General features: G+C 39.7%; 1 protein-coding gene and 1 long non-coding RNA gene across 6 annotated transcripts in view; one reads left to right on the top strand and one right to left on the bottom strand.

Annotated features, from left to right (window-relative positions):
• NELL1 (neural EGFL like 1) overlaps positions 1-27,092 on the bottom strand; it is a 321,378-nt gene that overhangs the window by 187,331 nt on the left and 106,955 nt on the right. The gene's annotated exons all lie outside the window — the stretch shown is intronic.
• The window catches only part of LOC308070739, a 173,010-nt gene continuing 169,829 nt past the window's right edge, over positions 23,912-27,092 (top strand). The window contains exon 1 of the long non-coding RNA XR_013930835.1: positions 23,912-24,444. This is a non-coding gene — a long non-coding RNA (uncharacterized lncRNA). The remainder of the gene's footprint in view (positions 24,445-27,092) is intronic.

The raw sequence follows: 27,092 nt of genomic DNA, 5'->3' as shown, positions 1-27,092 counted from the left end.
CCTCTTCATTTACTTACCATTTTAAACTAAGAATTTTACTTCCTTTAGCCTGTGAAAAAGTAATCAAGCAATTATATCCCCATGTTTGGTATCTCTTAAGTACAAAGGATGAAGAATCAGAAACCCATTTAAGATGGAAAGGCAAAATCAAGATTTTTCATATTTCCACTCTAAGTCGTATAAGAATGACGCTAATAACAGTAATTTTAACAGCTGATAAGTGTAATTTTAATTAGTTAGGCATTGTTTTTCATTAAGGTGAGTGATGTACTGAAACCCTATTGAGTCATAAACCCATCATTTAACATAACTGCCAGCCTTTTTGAGGCAATTCACTTGACATTCTATTAAATCAAAGGAAAGGTGTGACTATGCTATCTAGACTGCATCTGTATTTCTGAGTATAATAAATGTCAAGGAAAAATTAGTTGAGCACAATAACAAGATTGGTACACAGAGCACATGCTGTTCTCTCACAAAACATCGATAGAGTAAGATAATAAAAATGTGGTCATAGTTAAAAAAATATTCAAGATATAAAAAGTCATCCACCTTCTTCCAGTAAAGAACAGCTTCTCATCCTCCTGTAGCGCGTTCATGAACCCAAATATAAATAAATGAAATGATCTATTGACACAATAGACCGATCAATCCTATGACCTAATGAAGATTTATATATATATAAAAAAAATTTCTCCTTACCAATCAGTTTCTATTTACCTTAGAGTTTTTCAGAAATCTTAATAACTTTGTTTCTTAGTTCTACCTTCTCACTATCTTGGCAGCCCTAAAATATATCTTTGGTCTAGTCCACAATCCTGAATTCACAAAAAGCTGCTCTCTGACTGTTCATGCACATATTTGAGGACAGTTATGTTCATTCTATCCCTTCAACCAAACTACATATCTAACTTCTGGTCTTGCCTCATAAATCATTTCCTACAACCCCTTCACCATTTTTACAGTCCTTTCTGAATAGCTTTATATTTATTAATTTTAAATTATCTAACTGCACATGCCATTTGCCTCAATGTGTCACATGCTCTGAACTCTGGTTTGGAATCTTCACAAAGATTTGGAAGGGTAAAATCATATGCTGCTTTGACCTTGGAAAATCATCCCAGAACAAGATTCTGTTAAAACAGTTTTAGAAAAAGCATGAAGGAAAAAAAATTATACAGGAAGAGTGAAATTATTTTGGGGTTTACACAGTGGCATAAAAACCTCGTAACCAAAACAAGAGTGATAGGAATCTCTTACAAATATACTTACATTTTATGTAACATGCACTGACTCTAGATTCAGCAAATCTTCTTGCTATTTTCCAACTAGGTACCAGGTTCTCGTACTCCGATAAATTCCCCATAAATCCGTTATTACTTAAAATACCAGGAAGACACATCATCCCAAGGATGATGGGTAGAGGATATTCTCTTTGACTCAAGGACAAGACTTAGCTCACAAGGTTCACTAGAATGTCTGCACACCACATCTTCAGCTGATAAAAAAACCATATAGCGGGCATCTGTACTATTTAAAAAAATGGTGTACATACACATATTCACATATACATGAATTAGAACAATCCTATATTCCCCCAGGCAGATGCAGGAGGAGCTATGTTCCCTGTGCATGCTGTGTGTTCATCTTAAATAAAGGCATTCTTTTACATTTAAAACTTGGACGTCTCTATCTGGGCATCCTAAGCACACACACAATTAAAAGGACATCGCATATGGCAATTTATTGAGGAATCAGTTACGGAAGATAAACACTAACAGGAAGCAGATAAAACGCAAAAGCATCCATCTTCATTAAGTCACAGGAAGTTTTAATTTAATACTTGGCTAGTGAATACTAAGCACAGATAGGGTATTATTACACATATGCTAAAATTCGTATTTGGTTCTATGTCAGTAAATTAATTTGTTACAGTATCATATCTTAAAAAGTCTGACTAGCCATGTTGTTGATAGAATAATAATAAAATATTGGAATAATAATTCTACTGGCAGATGAACAGCCTGTTTCTGAAATGACCGAAGTGAATCACATTTCTAACCAGATTTCCCTTAGGTATAGCCAACTTACTATTACCTTGAAAACATAAATTATTCCTCTATTCCCAGCATCTCTCAATTGCTGCTCCTGTGTTTTTTGGTTGTTTTTCTTTTTTCCTTTAGTTCTCTTGCTGTTTTCTCTGATGGGAAAACTGTTCCTATTTCTCAGTACAAATCTCACCAGTATTTTTGCAGTGTTGCAATTTATGAATCTTACCTGCCATTTTACCTACTGTCCGTGTAAATAAATACCGATAGTTGATGTCTTACAACCAACCCAAAAGGCCTAGACACCTTGAAGGCATAAAGGAATTGGTTTAACAATAGCTACTGATGCAAGCTGATGTACAATATAAAGAAACATGTACTATGGCTTTATAGTCTGACTGCTAGGCTTCTGAATTAGCTGCATTCTCCAGCCTCTGGCATCTTCAATCCAGTTGACTAGACTACCCATCCAACTATAGATGTCAACACGGCATTGTGTCTGGACAGATATCCTCTACAGTGTATTATACAGAAAAAGCAAAGTCATGATGTCCACAGTCCGGGGGTTGATGTCTTAGTTAAACTATTAAACATAAAATCATCCCCTTTTCATCATTAGAGAGAAAAATTACACAATTCAAAGATTATTTGGTTCTCTGCTATAAGTAGAGATAATAACAAACCCACAGGAGTCAACAGCCAGATTCCCACAACAAATGAGCTGTCAGTTTGACTGGCATTGTTTCCTAGGTCGACCACCACAGCGCACAGACACAGGATCATATGCCACTTCAATACTTTTCAGCCTTGCAAACTGTAACAAAAGCTTTTGGGCAAAGGGATTCTGTAATTCACACAGTAGAGGCCCTCCTAGATTTGGATTTGTCAGGGCACTTACACTACCAGACGTGTGATGATGGACTGGATCCAAACTCAGTGGGTTTCACCAGCAGAATCTGGGTGTGATGTTTGGTTCGGCCTGAAAGGAGAGGAGGAATGTGGCCATACCTGCCCTTTCTCATTCCTCACCCCATCAGCCACGTCCTTATTTTCCCAGCATTGAAGAGTACTGGGGCCACAATGGCAAGAAGCTATGCTCCATTGGATTCCTTTGGAAACCAACTATCAGGAACAGCCCAAGTCAACATGGTGACTCAAACAATTCAGGATTAAGTAAGACTAACTCCTTCCAAATTTGACAGAAAGAAAAGGTAACCTACACATGATCATATCACTTCAGAAATGAGTTTGTAAGTGTTCCCTGATTTCTGACAGCAGTCTAGCCTATCAACATGGATTGTAAAAGCAGATTTTAAAATCCATCTGTCATTGTCCCTCTGTCTCAAACCTAGAGCTCAACGACATACACTACCTGAAATCTTTCAGAGGAAGTGACAACTTCTGAAAGTGCATCAACAAATGGTTTTTACACTATGAAACTATTTCACATGCAATAAACAGTCCTTTGGTAAAGTGTATTTGCCTCAGTGTTCAAATGCCATTATTCCCTTAAGACTGAAAGAATAAAACCTGCTCATTTTATAGAAAAAGAGGGAGGTGAAGGCTTAAAAAAAAATTCAACACATATTCATTGCTGTTATTGCTTTTTCTCATTGGTAAAGGCAGGTGAGGGGGCAGGGATTTTTCTTCTTCACAGCTGGCAAGTTCTCACAATTTTGAGATGATAGCTGTTCGTGTTTAAAATGCAGATTTACTCTTGGATCTTCATCAGACTGCAATTTTTTGAAATAAATGCCACTACTCACATATTACAGTCACGCTTACTGCAAGGCAGTAGCAATATCTCACTTTATTTCTCCAACTGTGTATTCCCATAGCTTCTTTTCAGGGGTTCTAAGGTTCACAGTATACTGTAGCATGTGTTATTACAGCTGTGGCAAGTAAGTGTGAATGATCATTATACTAGGCCTATTTCTTCTTACCAGCCAGTTATGCCAAAAGTACCCACTAAAAAAAATAAAATGTGTACAGACTAAATACAGGCACAATGAAAAAGTATTACATTTATTCCCTAACAACCTGATACCCCCAGTTTTCTGTTCAGAACAGAGAGATTGCTAGACATCTTCAGACTCCTAAATATTTTACAGAGCTTTCCAAAGACCACAAGCACAACCTGGCGTTTCTCCCTGAGGAATGGAAGCAGACAAATTTTGTACAAGAACAGGCAGGGGATAAATATCGACTGTCTGTATGGGGAATGCAGAATAGGCAGCTCTTCAGGAACGCAGGGTTCACAGAACCTGAATTACTCTCTCACAAATCAAAAAGAGCAAAGTCCAGTACTAGAAATTATTTATCAGGGGTTTGGGAGGTACTTAGCAGAGATGAATGACTTATTTTGACTTTTAGTAAATGGGTCACATGTCAAAAATACAGTTTCAGCTTACCAGAAAGCATTCATGAATTTAGAACAAATTAATAAAGCAGAGCTCAGTTATATAAATAAAACACCTTTTGGAAAGCGTGACATTTCTGAAATCACACCTTTCAAGCCTTGCAAGGGAACAAGTGCCACACACAGAAGAGGACGTGAAGAGGTTTGAACAAGGGTCTCTCCCACCAGCAGACCATCCAACCCACAGTTTGGAGAAGCATAAATAGAGGCAATATCAAGTGGCCTTCCTGTTTGGGGTGGTAAGTTTACTCTCTTGGGAATATTTTTGTTGTTCTTTTACAACACTCCACAAACATTTGCAACTTTTCATCCCATTTCTATACATTTCTTAACACCTTAATTACTCTATAAACAGCTGAAACTCCTGGTACTGATTCTATAGAGTAACTGTAAGAGTAATAACTTCAACTAATGTCTTTGAAATGGGTACCAGAAAAAGGTAATGCCTATGCAAATCTAAGGAGCCAGGATGGGTTTTATACAAGTAAAAAAAAATTATTCAAATACTCAAAAAATTTTGTAAATGCTATTACTAGAAGAATTGGGAGTTTGGGCTTCTCGTGACACCAGATTAGAAGCTTTTAAAAGCACACATTATTCAGGTCACCTTTTAATTATTATTCCTCTCCCAAGAGAAGATTTTTTTTTTTTTTGGAGCCCACAGGATCCCCCAGCATTCTAGTCTCTGTGGTCCATCTATCTTGGGCATTACATTGTTTGCTACATCAGCAGGTGGTTTTACTAATTTTGACAATGATTTCTCTTGACGATAATCTTGTATGCATTTTGAATTGTCCCTTACTTCCCTTCAACCTGAACCTGTCTGCAAAAATAATCATGCTCCTATATTCCTCTCTTTCTAGTCCAATCCACAGATACAAACATTGCTTTAAAATGTAAGACGTTCTATAAATCTAATGCCTAAAATGTGACTGTTTAATTTCCCTTGAGTAGGGCAATTTCTGCAACCAGGCATTTCTCTTGAACACTTACTTTGTTATGGATTTCATTTAGAAATATGTTTTCCAACAAAAGTGATTGAATTGTATCCACAATAAAATTTTTTCACTAGTTATAGTAATTATACAGAAAAAAAGTTTCTGCTTATAACAGTGCATCAAGTAAGTCTGTATACCATTTGTTCTCACTTTACCTGTAACCTCATTTGTAATTATGTGGTTTAGTAGTAAAAGTTATGCCTACTATCCAAATAATGTTTTCCTTTAAAACTACAGGTGGTCCAAACAAAGAGGTTCTTCTGAATGTTGAAATTTTTGAAATTCATAATAATAGAATCATAGAATGGTTTGGATTGGAAGGGACCTTAAAGATCACCTAGTCCAACCCCCCTGCCAGGGGCAGGGACGCCTTCCACCAGCCCAGGCTGCTCCCAGCCCCGTCCAGCCTGGCCCTGAGCACTGCCAGGGATGGGGCACGCACAGCTGCTCTGGGCAGCCTGTGCCAGCGCCTCACCACCTTCACAGGGAAGAATTTCTTCCTTGTATCTGATCTAATTCTACTCTCATTCAGTTTAAAGCCACTGCCCTTTGTCCTGTCATTACAAGCCCTAACTAAAAAGCCTGTCCTCATCTTTCTTATAAGCCCCCATTAAGTACTGGCAGGATGCTGTAAAGTCTCCCCGGAGCTTCTCTTCTCCGGGATGAACAACCCCGACTCTCTCAGCCTGTCCTCACAGGAGAGGTGCTCCAGCCCCTGATCACCTTCATGGCTTCTTCTGGACTCGCTCCAACACATCCATGTCCTTCTTATAGACTGGGGGCCCCAGAGCTGAACACAGCACTACAGGTGGGATCTCACAAGTAAGTGTCATAAAATAAAGAGAATGACGAATTATGGATTTTCTTATTCTGATACAGAATTGTTGAAAAGCTAGCTCTGTGTAGCCCCAAATCTGGGCAAACATTCCATTTTCTCACAAGAATAGTGACACGCAGACAGGAGCATATTCAGCATATCGCAAGAACCAGGAGATGAAAATACAAGTTCACTAGTAGATTTTTTTAATGAAACCTATAAACTAACGGGAACTAAAGTTTTCCCATTATATCAGTTAGTTTCATAAACCTTTACTTGAAAACTTTGTTCTTTGTGCATCCCAGACCATCAGTACTAAAGCAAAAATAACACTGTATAATACTAAACATAAGACCTGCATTCCAAGAAAGAAGTGATAAACACATATTCATTTGATTTTGACACTGGATACAGCAGACTTGGGAAGAGGCAGTAATCAAGGGCATGGAGGTGGATTGGAAGTGGGACAAAAAGAAATATATTCTCATTACTAGTAGACCACCTGAGAGAAGTAATGTGTTTTCTTAGTAAGACAGCTGACTACTTAGACAAGGGCAATGTAGTGCAGCTAATACATCTAAATTCAAATTGAGTATCCGATAGTGTCCTACAAGAAATTATTATTTAAAAGGCAGACAATGAGGAATAACATAATACACCATAATATGGACAGAAAACTGTCTATGGGAGGCGCTACTAAAGTCTATACTGGAACAAGCTGTTCTCAAGATGGAGAAATGTTATTAACAGTATTTCTCAGGAACCACTCTTGGGATTGATCCTGCTTAATATAATCACAAGTAACCTTGATTCAAGGACTAGATTATGAAACACAAAGATGACACAGCCATCAGCACAGAAGAGGACAAGATCATCACAAAGGATGAACACGATGACCTTGTGAGTTAGAAAACTGAGTGGGATGAAATTTAAAAGCAATAAGTGCAACATCATGACAAGGATTTCTACTTTAAACTGGAAGTGCATCAGTTGTAAGAAATGGAGGAGAAGAAAGCTGGTTGACAGAATGATTATAAGGTATAAATGTGTTGCAACTGAAAACAGGTTTAATATATTTATGGTGTAAGTAAGACGTTTTCAGTCAACTCAGAGGAGGACTAGTCAGATCTGGTATGAAAAAGCATGGAGATTCCTGATCACATATTTTCAAAACAAAACCTGTAAATGTGTCCATAAAAGGGTTTCTAAGGGGATCACAGGAATGGAAAAATAACCTTCAAGAAAAGAAGCAAGGAAATCATGGCCCTTTCAGCCTATAGGTACACAACGACTGAGAATACCTCTAATTATACTTTTTTATTATTACGTATAAGCTTACTACACTTAGGTTTTTCTTCGTGGCTAGCTCCGAAAGCAAAGCTATTAAATAGCCACATGGAAGTTAGGTCTAATCCATCAGGGCACAGAACACCTCAGACAGGACCCAGCAGTGCCTGACAACCCTGTCACGGACAGCATACTGAGCCAGGATCTAGCTTTTACTCTTGAGCTCAAGTGTCTACCTGCTAACTATTGTGCAATCAAAAAACGTACACCTGCAGACTGTGGTCTGAAGCTGGCTCCAAATGGGAGCAAGGGAGGAGAGAGCACCAATTAAGCAAGCAACAAACAATCATCCACACATACATAGTAACAATAAGCATCTCACAGCAGCTGAAGAGTTACTGAGCCCAAAATGGGAACCCCTCACCTTTATATGATTTTTATTGAGTCAATATTCCTGTAAGCAACAGCTTGGATCATGCGATGCAACAAAACCCTTTCACATAGAAACATACACCCCCCTCTATGGCTAATATGAGATTTGCCTTAGTAACCTGTTCACCCATCAAGTGTCACCTCTTTGGCTAATGGTTTAGATCGAAGGAAAGAACACACCTCATAATGTACATAACCAACTGTGTAATGCTGCTCAGCGGGGAAATATCCCTCCTGTAACACTGCAGTGATTACCTTATGCCTTGAAGCATGAGAGCTGACGATCTTTATCTTACCTTTCATAACTACAAATGCTACCATTGGTCATAAAATTATCCAAGCACTTCAAAAATTCAGCCACAATATTTGATTCGATGACCCTCTACACTAGGGACTAACACAAGCTCACTAAGCATTCAATGTCTGGCAAATCATTTGTTTTAAATTACACTTTTATTTTCATATTGCAGAACAGGATTAGAATAACCTTCTGAATAAGTTTCAATAGAGCCTTCATAAAAAATTGTGAGCAGCTAAATCAAACCTTGCTTAAGGGCTTGACTGTGACTTCAACTTATGCTATATGTCATAATAAATCCACTTCTGCAGAAGATGCCAACACCTTCCCACCTAGAGCAGATGGACTAGCTATGTGGTGAATGTGCAGAGACAATATCCCACTTCCCAGGCTTTCCACATATGAGCCAGCATAACCCTCGCAATTTGCTGCAGGTGTGTCACCACGTCCCTGCTGCTTGCAAAACCCTGCAATACAGGAACAAGGTCTCAGGGAGAGAGAGGTTCCTGGGCCACACCACCTTCCATGATAATCCTTAGCTATTCAGTTTAAGCAGCACTTCTTGTTCAGACAGGTACCAAAGGTACCAAAAAGGTACAGTTTAGCCTTAAGTCCTTTCATTTTAATTCCATTACCTTGGATGCTTAGGTGTGAATACCACCAATATCTTCATTTTCAAAAGAAATCCCCACATCTTATTCTTTGTTTATTAAGACACAATACTAACCAAGACTCTTGTCTGAAGAAAACACTTTAAAAAAAAATCACCAAAAAAAGAACAAAAACTTTTTTTTTTTTCCCCAGGCAGCTCAGAAGATAAAAAGAAAAAAACAGACTTGGTTATTAAAGAGCAAATAGCTCACTTGTCCTCCTACCCACCCTCTCCCCACACACACACACACAAAGCACATGTGCACGCAGGCTGTTGCTCTGCTTTACATCCCAGAATTTAACAAGGGAAAAAGGACAGATTGCAAACAAAATTAAAGCAAGTATTCTCAACAACAAAATCACATGTCTGAAAATTCATTTCTCAGTGAGATTATGTAAGCGAAGCCAGCTTGGCTCAATCACACTTGCATACCAGTTACCAAAAGAGCTTCTAAAAAGGACGAAGGCTGGGGGAGAGGAGGTAGGAGATGCAGATATTTATTAAATAAAAAAGTGATGCTAACGCAGAAAATTATTTACTCAAAAGTAATGACAGTTCAGAAAAAAAGGACATTTTTACCCCAAAAATCAAACCGTTCTGTGTAGAATATTCTATAAAATTAGCATCTGTCAAAGCAATCAAAAAGACACCATTCCTTTGCTACTAGTGATGTATTGAAGAGCTTGCTTGCTAGCAAAGTGCCATGGCAACCACAATAGCACCTGGGGTACAGCATTCTCCCGAGAAACAAAACACCTTCCCTTGAGAACCTGAACAGTTTTGCAAAGCTGCAAAAGAAAAGTAATTTTCAAACACGATAAGTAACTTCAGTGACTGCAGAGTCACTGAACTCCAGAATCAGGCCCCCATCCACTCTGTTTCTTTACCCAGCATACCCCTATCGGGCCCAGCTGGGGTTATACAACACAGCAGAATGCATGCTTTAAACTTATACCAATCATTCTTGACTTCTGAATCGCATTTCATCTAGAATGGGACATCCCAATGCTTTTTTGGATAGAATTCAGTAATACTAGATGCTGTTTCAGTTCCAAAAGCCGAGTGAAAACAGGCCACAACGAAATGGTCAAACCCAATTCCTAGCCAAGGCACTGAGGCTAACTTGCCTTAAAACAACAGCTAGGAGGGGGCACGTGCCTCACTTCCTACCTGCTAACATAGCTGAAAGCTGGTACACCCAAGGCTTCTTCCTGAAATTCAGAAATATTATACCCCAGAAATAGCCTAACCCAACCTAGTTATCAAGGGACAGAGGAAGGAAAAGAAAAAGGAAAATACCAGCTATGGATCTCTGTGCATATAAGAATATTTTTAAGCAATAGAGAAGATAAAAATACTGGAAATAGAGTTTTTGATGTTGAACTGACCAACAGCGCGTACGCCTTAGCTCAGCTCTTTCCTACAGCACACCACACATAGTGATTAAGGCAACTTTTGAGAAAAGGCAGTTCAAAACTCATGTTATTCTGAAAACTAACTGCATATAATGCATTATTTTTGAGTGCATTCTATCTCAACTCTCATTTTTAGAAGATGTATTATTATATTATTATATACCATCATTGACAGAGGATGAAGGGAGAGGGCTGAAACACATCACACTAAGAAAGCTTCCCTTCCCCTGCTTTTCTTGCTTTCCTTCTATTCTCCTTTCTCAAGGCTGAGAAAGAAATTACACAGATCATCTCAAGCAACAAAAGGGAAAATACTGAAGATAAATAATACAGCTGACAATGGCAGACAGCAATTACTTTCTTTTCCTGATACCAGAGAAACTTCCATTGCTTTTAACTTGCAATTTATGAGTGTCACTGACTGACATCCAACTTTTGTGTTTCTACCAGACTGCCTTATTGTTATGCTAACATTTTATTAAGCTTCCTCCCCCCCTTTTTACCTTAACTTGAAAACCTTGCCTGGAATCCCTGTGTGGGCTGATGTCATTACTAACAAAGACTAACTGGAACCCAAGAGATCAAACATAATTAGTGATCTCCACCTTCCACTTCATTTTACAGGAGGTTTTGGGTTGTTTTGAAAAGGTGAAAAAATAATTTGTTCCAACCATGCATACAGGAATAACATTCACTTATAATGGGTAAAATACCTCTTGGTGGTTTTTCTTCCCTTGGTCTTCAACTTACTTCAAAACCACAGTTTTACATAGTATTAGATGCTTGCCATTAACAGGTACCATACATGAAGGATGATTAATATATACAACTAACATGTTGACTGATTCCTTTATCCCTTTGTCAAAAAAACTACAATTAAATACAATGTTTTCTTTCAACCATATCTTGGTATGCAATTCTTGAATCAAGCATTCATCAATGTTTTAATTTTTCGTTTGATTTGTAAATGGAAAAAGCTTAAGTCACTCAAGATGGTGAACGTGACCTGCTGAAAAAAAAAAAAACCAACCATATTTAAATCAACTGATCTTTTTTTCACATGTAGACCAACTCCTGTTTAACTTGCCACTGTGCTATCTGCCTCGCACATTATTGAAAGTGCATGGCATTTAAAATAAATGGTACTTGCTTATATAAAAGACATAAGACTTTTTAAATTATTTTGACGATGCAGTGCAGGGAAGCGCCAAATACAAACCAACTGCTGTACAGTCTTCCTCTGAGACTGAAAGCCACGATTGACAGTCCAGTCCAGTCAGGTTTCAATATGCAGAAGGATTTTTATCCATCTTCACCAGCATCTATAATTAATCTACTTTAATTCTTCTCAGACACAATGCTTTAAATTCCAAACTTCTCACAGCTGTGAACTTAAGCTAAAAAGTGATAATACTGGTGACAAATACAACATGGTTCAACAATGACTGAAAGCACAAGGGAAGCAAATTAAGATGCAGCTTTTTCATAGTACAAAGATGGCCCTCTTTTCTGCACCACTTGAAAAGGAGTTTTTACAGTAAGGGCTACAGCAGTTAGTAGGAGTTGCAAGCTATCTAGAGTTTCACGTACAAAAGAGTTTTCTAACGGCGGAAGTTCAGAAAGTCATGACCCCACAAAGCTGAAAATTTTGAAGATAATATCTTCTTTCAACAGAAATACCTTCGAAGTGTTTAACAGCCATAAAGTGCAAAGGTACAGCCTGATGAAGCACTTCACCATGTTTTCAACTTTAAGCACCTGAGCAGTTCCAGGTAGCTCAATAGGACTACTCCCAAGATTAAAAGGTAAACCAAGACTGACTTAGCTGGCTGAACTGGGACACAGGAGTCAGGCGCTAAAGCAATGATTCAGTTAGATCAGGTGAGCATCCACCTTCATAACTCCCAAAGGATGCAGTGCTCACCTGGAGCATTTACACAGCAATGGAAACAGTCAAACCAAAACATATACTGAGATGAGAATGAACAGTATCTGGAAGACCTAGCATAGTAGCTACTTTATTCATGATGCAGGGCATTTTAGCCCTTTCCCTCTTTCATTTGTCACTGAAGATCCCAGAGTTATTTCAAGACACAGATCAGCTGAGACTGCAAAGTCTTCTTGTGACATACATTGTGTTCTAAAAGAATTTCTGAACCGCGTGTGAAGTGAAGCTTGTATTCATTTTACTAATCAAACTTCGTATTATTAAGCACCATTTCCACAGGGTTTGTTCTGAGTCTTGTACTATTTAGTGCTTTCACCTGGACAATGAAATAAAGAGCGTACAGACAAAATTTGCCAACAGTGCTAACCTGGCAGGAATTAGAAGAACATTGGTGGACATAAGAATTCAAAGCTGTCTTGACAAATTGGAGAAACAATTCTTTTAAAAAAAGAATGCAATTTGAAAAGGGCAAGGTTATACACCTACACAGAAATAATTAACTACACTGATACTGGGTGGAAGCTACAAACGAGATGGATTGTTTTCCCAGAAAAACACAAGGGTTTAAAAGGACTGTTTCATACTTCTTTGCAGCAGCCTTTTACGTATTTGAAGATTGTTACCATGTGTCCTGCTCATCAATAGCCTAACACCACCAGCTCTTTCAATGAAGATCATGTTAGCTTAACATCTGCTTACTCCTTGGGCTTTTTCCAGTAAATACAAAACCGACATGTAGTTTCCAGATCTGGAGGAAATGCTCTAAGTGATATGTTGTAATGCTGAGGGGAGCAAAGAGATTTATTACATTTTGTACTACTTTCATGATGGAGCTTGCCTAATTTTTCAGTAATACGATACCGACTTATTGGACCCTCAGATATAACACTGACTCTCTAGACCCTCATTTTGGTTTCTTTTTTGAACTATCCTATTAAATTATGGATTGAAACTTCGGTATAGATTAACTATTAGAAAGGTCTTCTAATGGTAAGAGCACCAAAGCACTAGAATAGATTTCCAAGTAGAAGCTGTAGAGTTTCCATCTCTAAAGGCTTTTTAAGACAAAGTTAGGCAAAAATCTTTCAGGAATTGTTTTTGTTAAGCTAACCCATTGCTGAGCAAACAAAATCTACTATCCTGTTCTCTCAGACCAGCTTCCCGTCTTTCAGCACTGGCTTTCCCTGTAAAAGCGTAAGTGGAGATGTAAAAATGCAGCAAGGAAACAAGTGAGACTGATTAATATTACTGTTCACTCTCACAGCTACACAGCTCTGCCAGCACCTCTGAGTGTTCTCAGCCTGAACAGGAGACCATCAGAGTCACAATCAGCTGTTGAAATCTGGCACAACTCATGAAAGTTTAACCTGAACATACTAAAGGATAAGCAAGGGAAGTAGCAGCACAGACCTGAAAAGACATTGTATCTATATAACATAAAACACTGACAAACAGCCTTTTTTTTGGCTTCCACACAAAATTCTTTCTTAAAATTCCCCTTGAAGGAGATCTTCAAATAGCCTTATGAGGTACTAATTACATGAAATTATGAGCAACTGTATTCGGTTCTTCAGGACCTGACTTCAACACCAAGTGATCTTTGATGCACGAGTGGAACATCTACTGGCATTTCCACAAATCTCAGATCTCGTTACGGAGGTGAGACCACACAAGTGGTAAAGTAGGTGCTAATTTGTGAGAACAGGTACAAAATCTTAGGAACTGGTGTGGATTCTGCTCCAACATTGTTGCAATGCGTAAAACATGGTACAGAGAAGAACTCAGTGCTGTGAAATTGTCCCCAGTATTCTATTTCATATCATCCGCAAGAAAATGGAGGGACTTCTAAAAGACCTTGGATCTCTCTAGGTGGTAAAGAATAGCACTTTTAAAATCAGTCTTTGAAACTTGGCATTAAGAAAAAAGTATTCTGTTCTCAAAGAGAATAAAAGAACTCAAATGACCAAGCCTATAAACACTCCGAGCCAAACAATTTTCAATTTTACTTTTGGAATTTTTTTCAAGTTAGGATATAAACTTACTCAGCTTTTAATGAAGACAGTAAATGAAGCATGAGCCATAAAACAGCTGAATATTACAGAAGTCTGAGGAAATTAAAATTCTTTTTTTCTAACATAACACCACATTTCGGTGTCTTCCATTTCAAGATAAAGATGAACTTTCTACTTCTTTTTGTTTGCTCGTTCAAATACCACCAATCAGAATACTCATCTACTACCCACAATCTTATTATCAAGGCAGGTAATTAAAACAGTGCCTTTTCAGATAAATGCCAGGACACACATTGATACAAATTTGTAGGTTTTTGTCACTTACTTTTGGTTGGTTTGTTTGTTTTTTTTTTTTTCCTGGGTGGAGCTTCACTTTTCACGAACAATTAAGTACAAAGATTAAGGATAGTAATCAAGTATTGCAAGGGCATTTCCTTAACTTTTGCACACAGGAAGCACTTGTTCTTTATGTATTTATTTCCTATTACCACCTTCTTTCACTAGTATCAGTAAAGATGACAAGTTAACAAGACTTTCAAGGCTGTAACTACAGGCATCAAAAATTAAAACTGGCAAGCACATAAGCAATCTTTCAATTGGTCCGCCACTTATTCATCACTCAACTATAATCCGGAGGCCTCCTACCTGTCCTTAAAAAGTGATCCAAATGTTGCACTAAATTCTACAGAAAATTATGTTGTAACTTTTAGAACAGGGGTCCTCAAACTTTTTAAACAGGGGGCCAGCGCGTGGATGAAGTGGCAGGCAGTCATCTGCGGCTGCTTGGTTTCCCTCCCCAACCCCCGGCGGGGAGAGAGAGGCGGGGGGATTCTGTAAATACCGGGGGCCGGATTGAGGACCCTGGGGGGCCATATCCAGCCTGTGGGCCATAGTTTGAGGACCCCTGTTTTAGAATGTCAGGATCTTACATTGTGTACCAAAGTTAAGTTCTTAAACTACGGCTGTTCTCAAGTTGCATTCATCTCATGCGGAGAAAATTGTCTGAGCATCAGCTCATAATATGAACATATTATCAATGAATTCAATAGATCTGATTTATTATAAGTATGTTAATTAAATATTGTTGATGGACTGAATGGCCTGTTCAGTAGACAGCATAGTTCAGAAAAGGCTTGGCTCTCTTAATCTTAGTTTCCTCACCCTTAAGGATATAGGCACATACTTGCCTAAACTAGTACCCACATCTTGGTCTTCATGCTAACTTGGCCAAGAGCAGTGGTACACTGTGCCATCTTCAAATAATTATTGCAAGTATTTACTCCTTAGATTATTAGTAAGGACAACTTAACTCATATGCATACAATCTTTCCAAATAGTGAAACTATTTATAGTTAAATAACGTAGTGGTAAACATAAAAAATGTTTGAGTCCAAACTGCTATTTTAGAGATCACAACTTCCACATAACTATCACTGCCTCCCTAAGATGTAGACGTGTCTGGTTCCTCAACCAAAATGTGTAGCCCTGAGGTAGATACCCAGGGTCCATGTGTAGGGCAGTTCACAGCAGGGGATTCACATGAGTAAGCCTGCTGAGCAGGAAGCTGCCCATGTTAGCTGACACTAAATAGATCGATAGATCGATAGATAGATAAAAGTAATGGCAAAGGTTTAGCTCAAATCCCACTTCTCCTCCAGGCTTAGAGGCCTCACTCCATTCAACATGGAGACATTTACCTCCACCTCACATTTTCCCAAGAACATACACAAAACAGGCCAAAACATGTAGGCTCCTAATTCCTACTTAAGCTCTTAGAACACCCATTAAAGTCATCAGAATTTAAGGATTTAAACTGAAGAACAGAAATATCTTTAGGGATTGATCCTCTCTCTTTCTTGTTCTCAGAAGGTGACAACTTTCTTTTTCTCCACCCGCACCCCCATCCCCCAACAGACAGAGAATAAAGACACAGCTTCTTCCCTTTTTGCAACAGCCTAACCATTAAATGCGTTCAGACACACTGAGCATCCAGGTCACTCCTCTGCTTTAGAGGATTCACACTGCCCTTTCCCTGGCCACTATCCCAACTATCGGAGCAAACTCACCTGCAGGTGGAGTTCAAACTCTTTTATGTTTGCCCATAAAAAGATTCATCAATAAAGAGTGAAATTTCCCTTGTAAGGCCAATGGTCAAGGCATTTAGTAAGGCAAGGGGAAAGGACTGACAGCTGCTCTCTAACATGAGAATTAGACATTTTCTTTACACTGCGCTCATTTTTATCACATGCTGTAACTAGTGCACTATTTGTACACAAGAAAAATTCAACTATTTTCTCTCCTCACACAGCATACTCTTATTTAGCTATACTGCAGCATTTACTGGATACAAGAATTTTGGTCCTAAGGAGACTGAGAGCCCTTTCATGCCCTGAGGAAACAAAAACAGAGAGACTGCTTAGCTGAGGATCCTATAATAAACATTTGTAGAATTGTTTTAAGAAATCTGGACCCACGTGTTTCAAAAAGCTGAAGTAACACATTGATGACAAGAGAAAAGAACATAACACAAAACTGAGAATTACTTCATTCCAACTGCCACATCAGGAAACTGTCAGTAGTCAACCCGTTATGATTTTAATAATAGCTTCTTATTATATATTTCATTCCTACAAAAACCTCATTTGCTGATCTTAAAAGCAGTACCTCATGTGACTTTTAAGTTCAATCAAACTAACATCCAATGACCCAGGCTGTCACCTGAGATGTGCAGATTACTGTCATTTGAAGTATCATAATAAATCTTACATAACTTGATTCAAGTCTGCCTCACTGACTCAAAAGAGCCATACTGAGGGTTTTTAATCATACTAAATAGCTCGTGGAATGTTTGCTTAATTTTTTGTCAGGGAAAAAAAAAAGCCTGCAATGGCCAATTATACTTATAAGTGTAGTTTTCTTTTGTGAGAACACATCATTTATTCTGCACGTAGTGGACTTTTCCATCTGCTTTGCAAACAGCAGACACAGGATTTTTTTCATCTGTTGGTTGCGAGCACTGCTCCTGTCCCTACAGCAATCGGCATTCACTGTATCATCATTGCTTTGTGAAGTCGGCTCCAGGTGCCCCGGGAGACGCGTTCTTGGGATACAGCATGTAGGGAACTGCGGCAACACAACAATGCTGTTCCCCGGCAATCAGCTGCCGCTTTTGTGGGACCACACCAAGCTCTGGTTCCACTGGAAGTGGAATTTAAGGGGCCACGGAGAGACTAGGAAGCCTTTTCAGTAACTTTGAAAAATAAAGACATTAGAAAAAGAATGTCAATGCACAGACAATGGAAGAAATAATTATAAAAGGCTTGGGAAAGTATTTGTATTCTGCTTAAACCCCTTGTAAATAGCCCTTCGACCCTCACACCACGCCCACCTGGAGACAGGACAGCAAACACAATTAAAAGCAGAATGTTTAACCACCTAGTGCTAGGGCCAGTGACTAAAATTGCTGGCCTAAGCCTCAGAGAAAAACATACACTGATCACAGGATATAGCAAAGTTCTCAAAAATCTCACCTAAGATCAAGAAGCCTATCAAAAAAATAGAAAATGATGGAGAGTCTACACAGCTAACCTGTTCAAACAAATAAAAACAAGAGTCAATCACACTGGGAGAGCCTGGGGTTTGCATCAAGCTTGATGAGTCATTTAGAAAGAAACATGACTGGCACCTTTTGAAAGGAAAGATAACATCTGCAGTAAATGAGAATTCAGTAAACAAGGCAATGAAAGCAGCTGGTGAGTAACTAGGCATTGCTCAAATATGACAAATGCAGCCTCTCAGTACAACAAAATACTGGAAAGGAACAAACAAAAACCACCTAAATGTGTCCTGTAAGAGTAAGTTCCATGTAGTTCAAGTGTACTTAGTGCCTCCTCAACACACAGTTTGGTTAGCACACCGCTTTGATAGCATTACCACTGTATATTTTTCATGCAAAAATTAATTACTTCTATCTGTCAGGCATCATAAGCTCTCTTACACTAAAATGAGGTTTTGTTTGTTTGCTTCTCTGATGTTTTAATTATTGCTACATGGTTACAACAGGCAAAACAACAGCCTAAAGGTACAGATGTAGCTAACATCTAAAACATACTAGTGTATAAATATATATGAGTATGCATGCAACTATGGACAATGCTTCTTTTCATAAGTAAGCAATTCACATAAAGCTCAGAACACTTTTTCTGGTACCTTCACATTTAGTTTATTAACATCCTTCAAAATTGCTCCTCATCACAACAAAGTGGCTTTGAGGTAATGAGTAAACATCAGTCATTCTTTTACAGGGATAAAAGAAGGTAATTGAGGGCAACACATGAAACTTGGTCTAAGATACTTGTAGTCACTAAATGTTATTGTGCAATACAAACTGTGAAGAACATGATTTGATCACACACTAACATTTATCCTCATGCTTACATCTCACTATTTGCACGTCATTCAAGCCAACATTGATGGTTAAATATTAAAAAGAGTTGGCATCTAAGCGCAGAAGAACATGAGACGAGAACACCGCATTTAAGACAAAATTCATCTAAATTCTTCAGGCAATGTTCAGTATTTCACAGCTGCAACCCAAGCATAATCCCTGCATCACTATTTATTGAGGACTCTGTTCTGTAGTAGCCTCGCACTATAGTGCTAGGTACAGCAAAAAAAAAATCTTAAAACTGTTGATAAGTCGTACTCCATACATACATATACTACCACATCAGCACACAAATTTCTCATGACTGTGACAAAAACAAAGCTAACCAGCATACAGACTATTCAGCTGAACACCAGAGCCCAAAAATGCTAAAGATATCAAGAAGCTGGGTCCTGCAGAGAAGTCCTCCCCAGTCTAACCAATACTACTCGTATCAAAAAAGTCAGCAGAAGTGTAACAGAGAACAGCTTTCAGCTCTCGTTTCTTCGCTAGTGGCCAACAGGGGAGAGCCAAGACAGGGAAAGGACGTACCATACAGCGCTTAGCAGCCATACTCTCAGCACTTTCTTCAGTTCTATCATGTGAAGCTACACAAGTCAATGCATGAGTCCAAGTTCACATCATTTAGATTCAATAGAAGACTTAAACATACCTTCTCTGTACTTTGACTGATTTGCCATTTTCTATCATGTCTGTCCTGTTTCAAGTGCTACCATGTGCTCTTCTCATTTCACCTGTAATCATTCACCTGGTGCCAAGAGGTTGACTCCCAACTAGAATCAAATCATGACAGTCCCCTTTGACAATTAATTACTTTTTAAAAAAAAACCAAACAAAAAAATACACACACAACAACAAAAACAACTCACAAACAAACAAGCACAGTCACTTATTCTCTCACATTGCACTCAAAATCAGTTCCGCATTAACAGTATCACCCCAAGCACATCATTCCCTTCAAAACCTCCTTGGAATAATTCTTTTCCATGATGCCTAAAAGCCACAACAAATGGTTCCACTAAAGGTGTACTCCAACCAGTGCCACATTTTTGCATTTTTCCAGCTGTCTGTGGTTTCCCATTGTCATCTCCTGACAGTGTTTGACATGGTGCAGTACGCTACACTGCAGCTCTCCCTCGGGTGGAAATGAGCCACTGCTACCTTCAAGCGGCTGCCAGCTCTGTGGAACAGGGCAGAGGGAAAATCTTGCTGAGATCTGATCTTAAGATAGGCATCGCAGGCTTCTTCACTTGGGGCCAAAGTCTGTTGTAGAAGTTGACAGCTCTTGCTGAAGTAAGAACTTACCGCACCTTCCTACTTTTCAGAGACAGATGCCTCTGCCTTACTTTCATCACCACAACCAATGCATTTCAACAGAATAATTTTAGGTTTATTTAAAAAAAAAAAAAAAAAAGAAAAAGAAAAAAGCAGAAACTATTCACTTAGAAAAGCAGGATTCTACCTAAGCAAAAAGGAAGCTATTCTAAGATTTCAGCTTCAAACCACATTCCCACATTTTTTTCCTCCCACCTAAAACACAGTCTCTTGTCATATACTTAGGTTATAAAGCCTTCTGGAAAATGAATCCTATTTTTATCATACATCTGAATAACACCTATCGCAGTGATACCCTGCGTCCAAAAACGTACCTGCCAGACACTGTAGAAATAAAAGCAGTTATAAGCATATGTAACTCTTCTATCTTTAGATCTTCCTATGACATGTGATATATAATGATATATCTAAACATGAGTATATAAAAAAAAAACCCCACAAGTCTACAATGGCATCCTATAGCTACCCTACAACTGCAGTGGCATCTCTCAAGGAAGGCTAACTATAAAACTAGCAAAAACCAAAACATTGGAACTTTAGTGGTACACCACAAACACATTGATTCAGGTTAATTATATATAGATACTTATATACATATACAGGCTATGTCCTGTCTATATACCTACCGTAACATCACAATATTCTTGCAACTCAAGTAGGCATTACACAGCAGTTCAGCCCTGCTGTTGAAACAACTGCAATAAAAACATTTTCTCAATCTTTTCAAGAAGCAAAGCATTTTTTCTTAACATTGCCAAGCAAAAATCTAATATGCCTCACTACATAAACCTGACCTATGGTAAGACATACAACTCACGTATGTTCAAACAAAATTAGCCTAGGGTTCAAATACACCCCTGATCAACATTATCAAAGAATAGCATCTGATGCTGCTGCAGTTAAGACAGCCCAAACTCAGTTTATCCCCTGCAGCTCCAAACAGTTTAACAGATGATATAGTCTTTCTATCTACAGGCCAAAATACGTCCTACTGCTACATACATATTTCAAAGAATAACAGTTCCAGCTTTCATGTAGTTGTTGGATACTTGTTTTTATGTCACAACAAAATAACTTCAGTATCATCTCTTCAACTTAAGTAATATCCTTTTCCACTTAAGTCAAAGAAATTGCACCAGAGTATAGGTTTTTTAAAAAAATAAAAATCAATTCGGTTTAATAGCAAATAGACGGCTCATGCCCCCTATATCCTTAAATCTGAATGAGGGTATAATGCCTCCACCCTAACTCTGCAGTCCCAGAAGGATCATCTCAGTCTCCTTTAAGTTCTTCTTTTGAAGGACAAGGAGTTATCAACTGTAACAGAAACTCATGCAAGTTAAAATAAAGAAAATACTGTACTACAAATGGGTTGCTTTTCCCTCAAGATTTCTGGTTTTCTTGCCATTTCTAACTTGGACACTTTCTAGGTGTCTCAGGTTTTCTCATCATCACCAGTTCTTGAGAATTCAGTATGCCAAATGATTTCATCGGGGTCAGATTAAGGCTCTTTAAGATCACAAGGGCAATTCTCTGGTTTAGTAATAATATGAAAGGAAGAGTTGTTAAAATACAGGAGAAACTACCAGGGAACGATTTATATTCAAAGGGGATTATGGCCAACACTAGAATGTTTACAAAATCAATGGCAACCTAGCACAAACCAGATACAGCTCAGGGGAAGTCACATTGATTAGACACCCCTGCAGTCCAAGATACAGTTCTCTTTTCCATGTTCCTCATTAGTTCATTTCAAGATTCATGTGAATTGCAAAACAGATTTAACTGAGTTATTTATATTGTGTTATCTAAGAAAAAAGAATTCAACTCACCTGAAACAGAAATTCATTTGTTTCCAAATGTTTAATGAGAGAGGATAGTTCAGTCTGCCTCCACATTCATCATCTGTTGCACATTAATGAATATCCAATAACGCCAATACTAACCAAGGCAAAACTGACAGAATCTGTTAGCACTCAGACTGAGTTGCCGCTTTCCCTGTGTTCCTACAACACAAAACCAAGCACTCCTGGCAACCAAAACTGTGTATGGCAAAAGCTGTACGTCTTCATAACAGCCAGTGTTTTGTAGCCTTTTATGTAGGACAGTGCTGACAGTAAAAACAGCAAGGTGCTAATTACTAGAAGGTATGTTGGTGCACTGCAGCTGTTGTATTGTCAAGCATCAGCTGGCCTACCAGCCACAAAGGCATGTCAGGTTTTAGCCAAATTTGATATTGCTGTTTGTACAGCAAAATCCTTAGATGAAAACCACACATAGTGGCACCGCGAGGCTCTGAATTGATTCTTGTAGGAAAAGAAGCACTGGAAATTGTGCCTTATTTTCTTTCACAAACTGAATGCACTTCAGATTGCTGCTGACCTTTTCACAAAAGCACTGATTCAGCTAGCTACACTGAAAGCCAAAAAGTAAATGGTCACCTAAGGGGTAACAGGTTACAGCAAGCTCCCCAACAGAGAAGATGACCTGACTTTCAAAGGTTAATGTCACTTGCGCCACAGTAAATGGAGGAAACTTTTCATCACTAATATAGTGGTTCTTAAATAATGAAAGAGTGCTTAACTGAAAAATAATTCACGTGCATGAACCTGGCAGCTCTAAGACTAGTGTCTTCAGAGTCTGAATCCGCCTAATTGGAGTGTGTGGAAGATAACTTCCCGACCCAGCTGGTCAGCGAGCCAGGCAGGGGAGATGCCCCACTGGACCTGCTGTGTACAAACAGGGAAGGACTGGTGGGTCATGTGGTAGAGGTCATCTTGGGCATAGCAATCATAAGACATTAACAGATTTCAATTCTCAGAGAAGTAAGGAGAGGGATCAGCAGAACCACTACCTTAACTTCCAGAGGGCTGACTTTGGCCTGTTTAAGAGCCTGGCTGACAGAGTCCCTTTGGAGGCAGCCCTGAAGGGCCAAGCACCCCCAGAATGGTGGACATTCTTCGAGAAAGAAGTCTTACAGGTTCAAGTGCAGGCCATACCCATGTGCCAAAAGATGAGCCAGTGGGGGAGGAGACTGGCCTGGCTGAACAGAGAGATTTGGCTGGAACTCATGGTGAAAAGGAGAGTCTACCACCTCTGAAAGAAGGGGCAGACAACTCTGGAGGACTATAAAGATGTCACAAAGTTATGGAGGGTGAAGGTTAGAGAGGTGAAAGCCCAGCCAGAACTCAGGCTGGCCACTGCTTTAAAAAATAACAAAGGGTGTTTTTACAAATACAGCAGCAACCAAAAGAGGGCCAAGGATAATGTGCATCCCTTATTGGATGTGGTGGGGAACTTTGCCACAAAGGATGAGGAAAAGACTGAGGAACTTAAAGCTTTCTCTGCCTGTCTTTAACAGACCAGCTTCTCTCTGGGTACTCGGCCCCCCGAGCTGGAAGACGGGGACGAGGAGCAGAATGAAGCCCCCACCGTCCAGGAGGAAACGGTCAGTGCCCGGCTGCTCCACTTGGACACGCACAAGTCCACGGGGCTGGATGGGATCCACCCGAGGGCACCGAGGGAGCTGGCAGAAAAGCTCGCCAAGTTGCCCTCCCTCATTTATCAGCATTCTTGGCTAACCGGGGAGGTCCCAAAAGACGGGAGGTCAGCCCATGTGACACCCATCTACAGGGAGGATCCCAGGAACTACAGGCCTCGGTGCGGGGAAGATGACAGAGCAGATCACCCTGAGCACCGTCACGCGCCATGTGCGGGTGGATAAGGCCCTGCCAGCGCGGGGTGGTGAAAGGCAGGTCCTGCCTGATGAGCCTGATCTCCTTCAACGACAAGGCGACCCGCTGAGCGGGTGAGGGGAGGCCGCGCGTGCTGCCCACCCGGAGCCCAGCGGAGCCTTTGGCCCGTCTCCCCCAGCACCCCCTGTGCCAGCGGCTGCTGCCGGCCGGGCGGGCGAGCTCTGCGCTGGGGTCAAAGCTGCCCGGGCGGCCGAGCCCAAAGCGCGGGGGTGGATGGAGCCACCTCCCGGGGGCGCCGGGCACACGGGGTGTTCCCAGGGCTCCGTGCTGGGGCCAGCCCTGTGCCATGGCTCTGCCCACGGCCTGGGCCAGGGGGGCAGCGCCCTCAGCCAGCTGCAGGGGACCCCGGCCGGGGAGCATGGCCTGCGGGGGGGTCTGCAGGGGGGCTGGGCCCAGAGGGGCTGGAGCATGTCCAGAGAGGGAGAACAAAGCTGGGGAAGGGGCTGGGGGCTCAGGGGGGACCTGATGGCTCCCGACAGCTGCATGGCAGGGGCTGTGGGCTGCGGGGGTCGGTCTCTGCTCCCAGGGAACAGCGACAGGACAAGAGGGAACGGCCTCAGGTGGCACCAGGGGAGGTTCAGGTTGGGGATCAGGGAAAATGTCTTCACTGGGAGGGTGGCCAGGCACTGGGACAGGCTGCCCGAGGGGTGGTGGAGTTCACCATCCCTGGAGGTATTTAATAAAGATGTAGATGCGGGGCTTAGTGACATGGCTTAGTGATGGACATGGCAGTCCTAAATTAACAGTTGGATTTGATGATCTTAAAGGTGTTTTCCAACCAAAATGATTCTCATTATTCGTTACACAAATTCTAGTATCTAGCAATGATATTGATCTTCCTGTATGTTTCCCAGTTTTCCATTCTGCCAGTTAAGTTACAACACAAGTCCATATAAGTACCACAAAATTCTTTTTGCCTAAGAAACTCACAATGGAAAACCATGCCCATATTCTAGTGGTACGGAAGAGCTTCATGGAGAGAAAATAGTCAGGGTCGTTCCTACTCCTGGAAACAGAAATGCACCAGCAACAATTTCAGGCTGTCATGGCATCCCACGTAAGCCAACAGCACAGTCATGACACCACAAAGCACTTGAATCAACTTTGCACAAAATTGAGTTTTACAGCCTTACAGATGGGAGACTGGAAAGCAAGGAAACCAAGATCTGAGTGATCTGCTCCTGAGGAAACAGAATAAGTGGAAACGGCAACAGCTACTTATTGAACATCCACCATGATGATAGGCCCTACTTTATATTCTCTTCCCTGGGCAGCCGAAGCAGGAGCACCACTGAGCCCCGTGCCTTGGGCTCCAACACATGGAAAGCACAGAGTAATGGCCAACCTGCCGTGATGGAGGTTTGCAGCCCAAGGAAACTGCCTGCTTTGCCTACGCCTAGAGCCAGCCCTGTGGCAACCAGTAATTTTTCAGTGCAAGCTCTTTGCAAAGTAGATCTTCTCTCCTTTTGCAAAACACAGCATGTCTCTGAACTAACGCTAACATTCATGTCTGAAGATGTTACTGTGTATTCATATAATTATCTCAGCACTAATAGCTACCAGTATGTACAGATGCATTCTCTGGTGAAAGCTTGAGGGGAAAATATGAGTCATAAGAATTAGGGAAACAAAATAATGAAAATTAGTACAAGAGGTAAACAATCCTAAGGAATACAAGAGGTAAAAAGGAGTTTGCATTGCCAATTCCATCCTAATCATTTTCAAGCACTTTCTTAAGCCTGTAAGTAGAGAGAAAATAATTTTGCACTATTGAAACACAGTGATCCTTACAGGCACAACTGGTATGAGGTGTATACAGCTTCAGTGAGGGAGTTCAGGAGAAGATGTAACACAGCAACAACTTCAACAGAACCAATAAAAAATTTTGGTTTATAAAATGCAATTAATCGGAAACAATCATGAGAAGCAAAACTGAAATGTCTAAACTAGAAATGAAAGGAGGAAAGTACAAGAAAGTGCTAAAAACAGACAGTGAAAAAATCGCTATAACCACCCAAAGGGTATTTTGAAATTAGATACCCTACCATTTTTCCCGTTTGTGTATCTTTTTGGAAAAAAAAATTGAATACTAAAAGAGTCAGCAAATCAATAGGAAACTAACATCAATACGAGAATTATCTTTGTAGATGCCCTACATAATTTTGTAATAATTTCCATTACTTCAATCTAAGTCTCTGTCAAACATTTTTTAACTCTTTTCCTCAGCCTCCAGAAAGACTCAGGTACAAAGAAGCGTGTTATTAAATAGACACAGATGTCTTAGAAAAACGCACTTTTTGAAAGTTTTTTCAGAGGCAGCTACCTACCTGCATTAAATAGGTTTGTCTGTCAAAAATCTGACAAAGAGGAATTCTCTTTCTAAAAACTAAATATGTACATGAAAATTTTATAGAAAGCCTTTCCTCAGCTGTCAATTAATTCAGTAAATAAAAATTAAAAAAAAAAAAAAAACACCAAAACAAAAAAACATTTCTTACTACATAAGTAGTTTGCTTACTTTTCTACATTTTCTTCGGTCTATATTGTGGTATTATTGTGCTGTGTCCTATCAATTACCTTCATTCAGTAAACGTCACAATACCCCAGCAAGACAACAAAGGATTTTGTTAACACTATTATCCCAGTTTCCAGACAAACAACCAAAACAGAGAAACCTGCACAGATATATACCAGGAAATGGACAGGCCCTACATCCATTAAGGCCCAGGTAAAGCTTCCTTTTCTTACTAGGATAGTGCAATTGGAAAAAGCAGTCTCCTTTTTTGTTTCAAATAGAGCTCTTCATGCAATACAATAAGAAATTACTATCTTTCTCTTTTTTTCTTAATTAAATTTATAAAAGTATTTCCATAGCACTGAAAAAACAGGAAATTGATTCATTATTTGAAAATAAAACCTAATATAAATATATAAAACAAGTAAGTCTCAATTTCAGTTGTGAGCAGAAACAGATACACTAAAATTGCTATACACCAGCATAACCCTACTGCGTCTGGATAATGTCAAAAGCTCAATGACTTAATAAATTCAGAACAGATTGCACTTAATATAGACACACCCTGCACAATTAGTGTACAATTTGATTCCAAATTAATCTGAACAAAAGCCATTAGGAAAAATGTCAGAAAAGGATGCAAAATACGCATGCCGATATCCTAAAAAGAAAGCAGAGAGTTAACCATATAGCAAAGCCCTAGGTCAGCACTAA

The sequence above is a fragment of the Falco punctatus genome (genome assembly GCF_963210335.1).
Source record: "Falco punctatus genome assembly, chromosome: 10".
Classification (NCBI taxonomy): domain Eukaryota; kingdom Metazoa; phylum Chordata; class Aves; order Falconiformes; family Falconidae; genus Falco; species Falco punctatus.
This window is presented reverse-complemented; position numbering and strand designations above follow the sequence as displayed.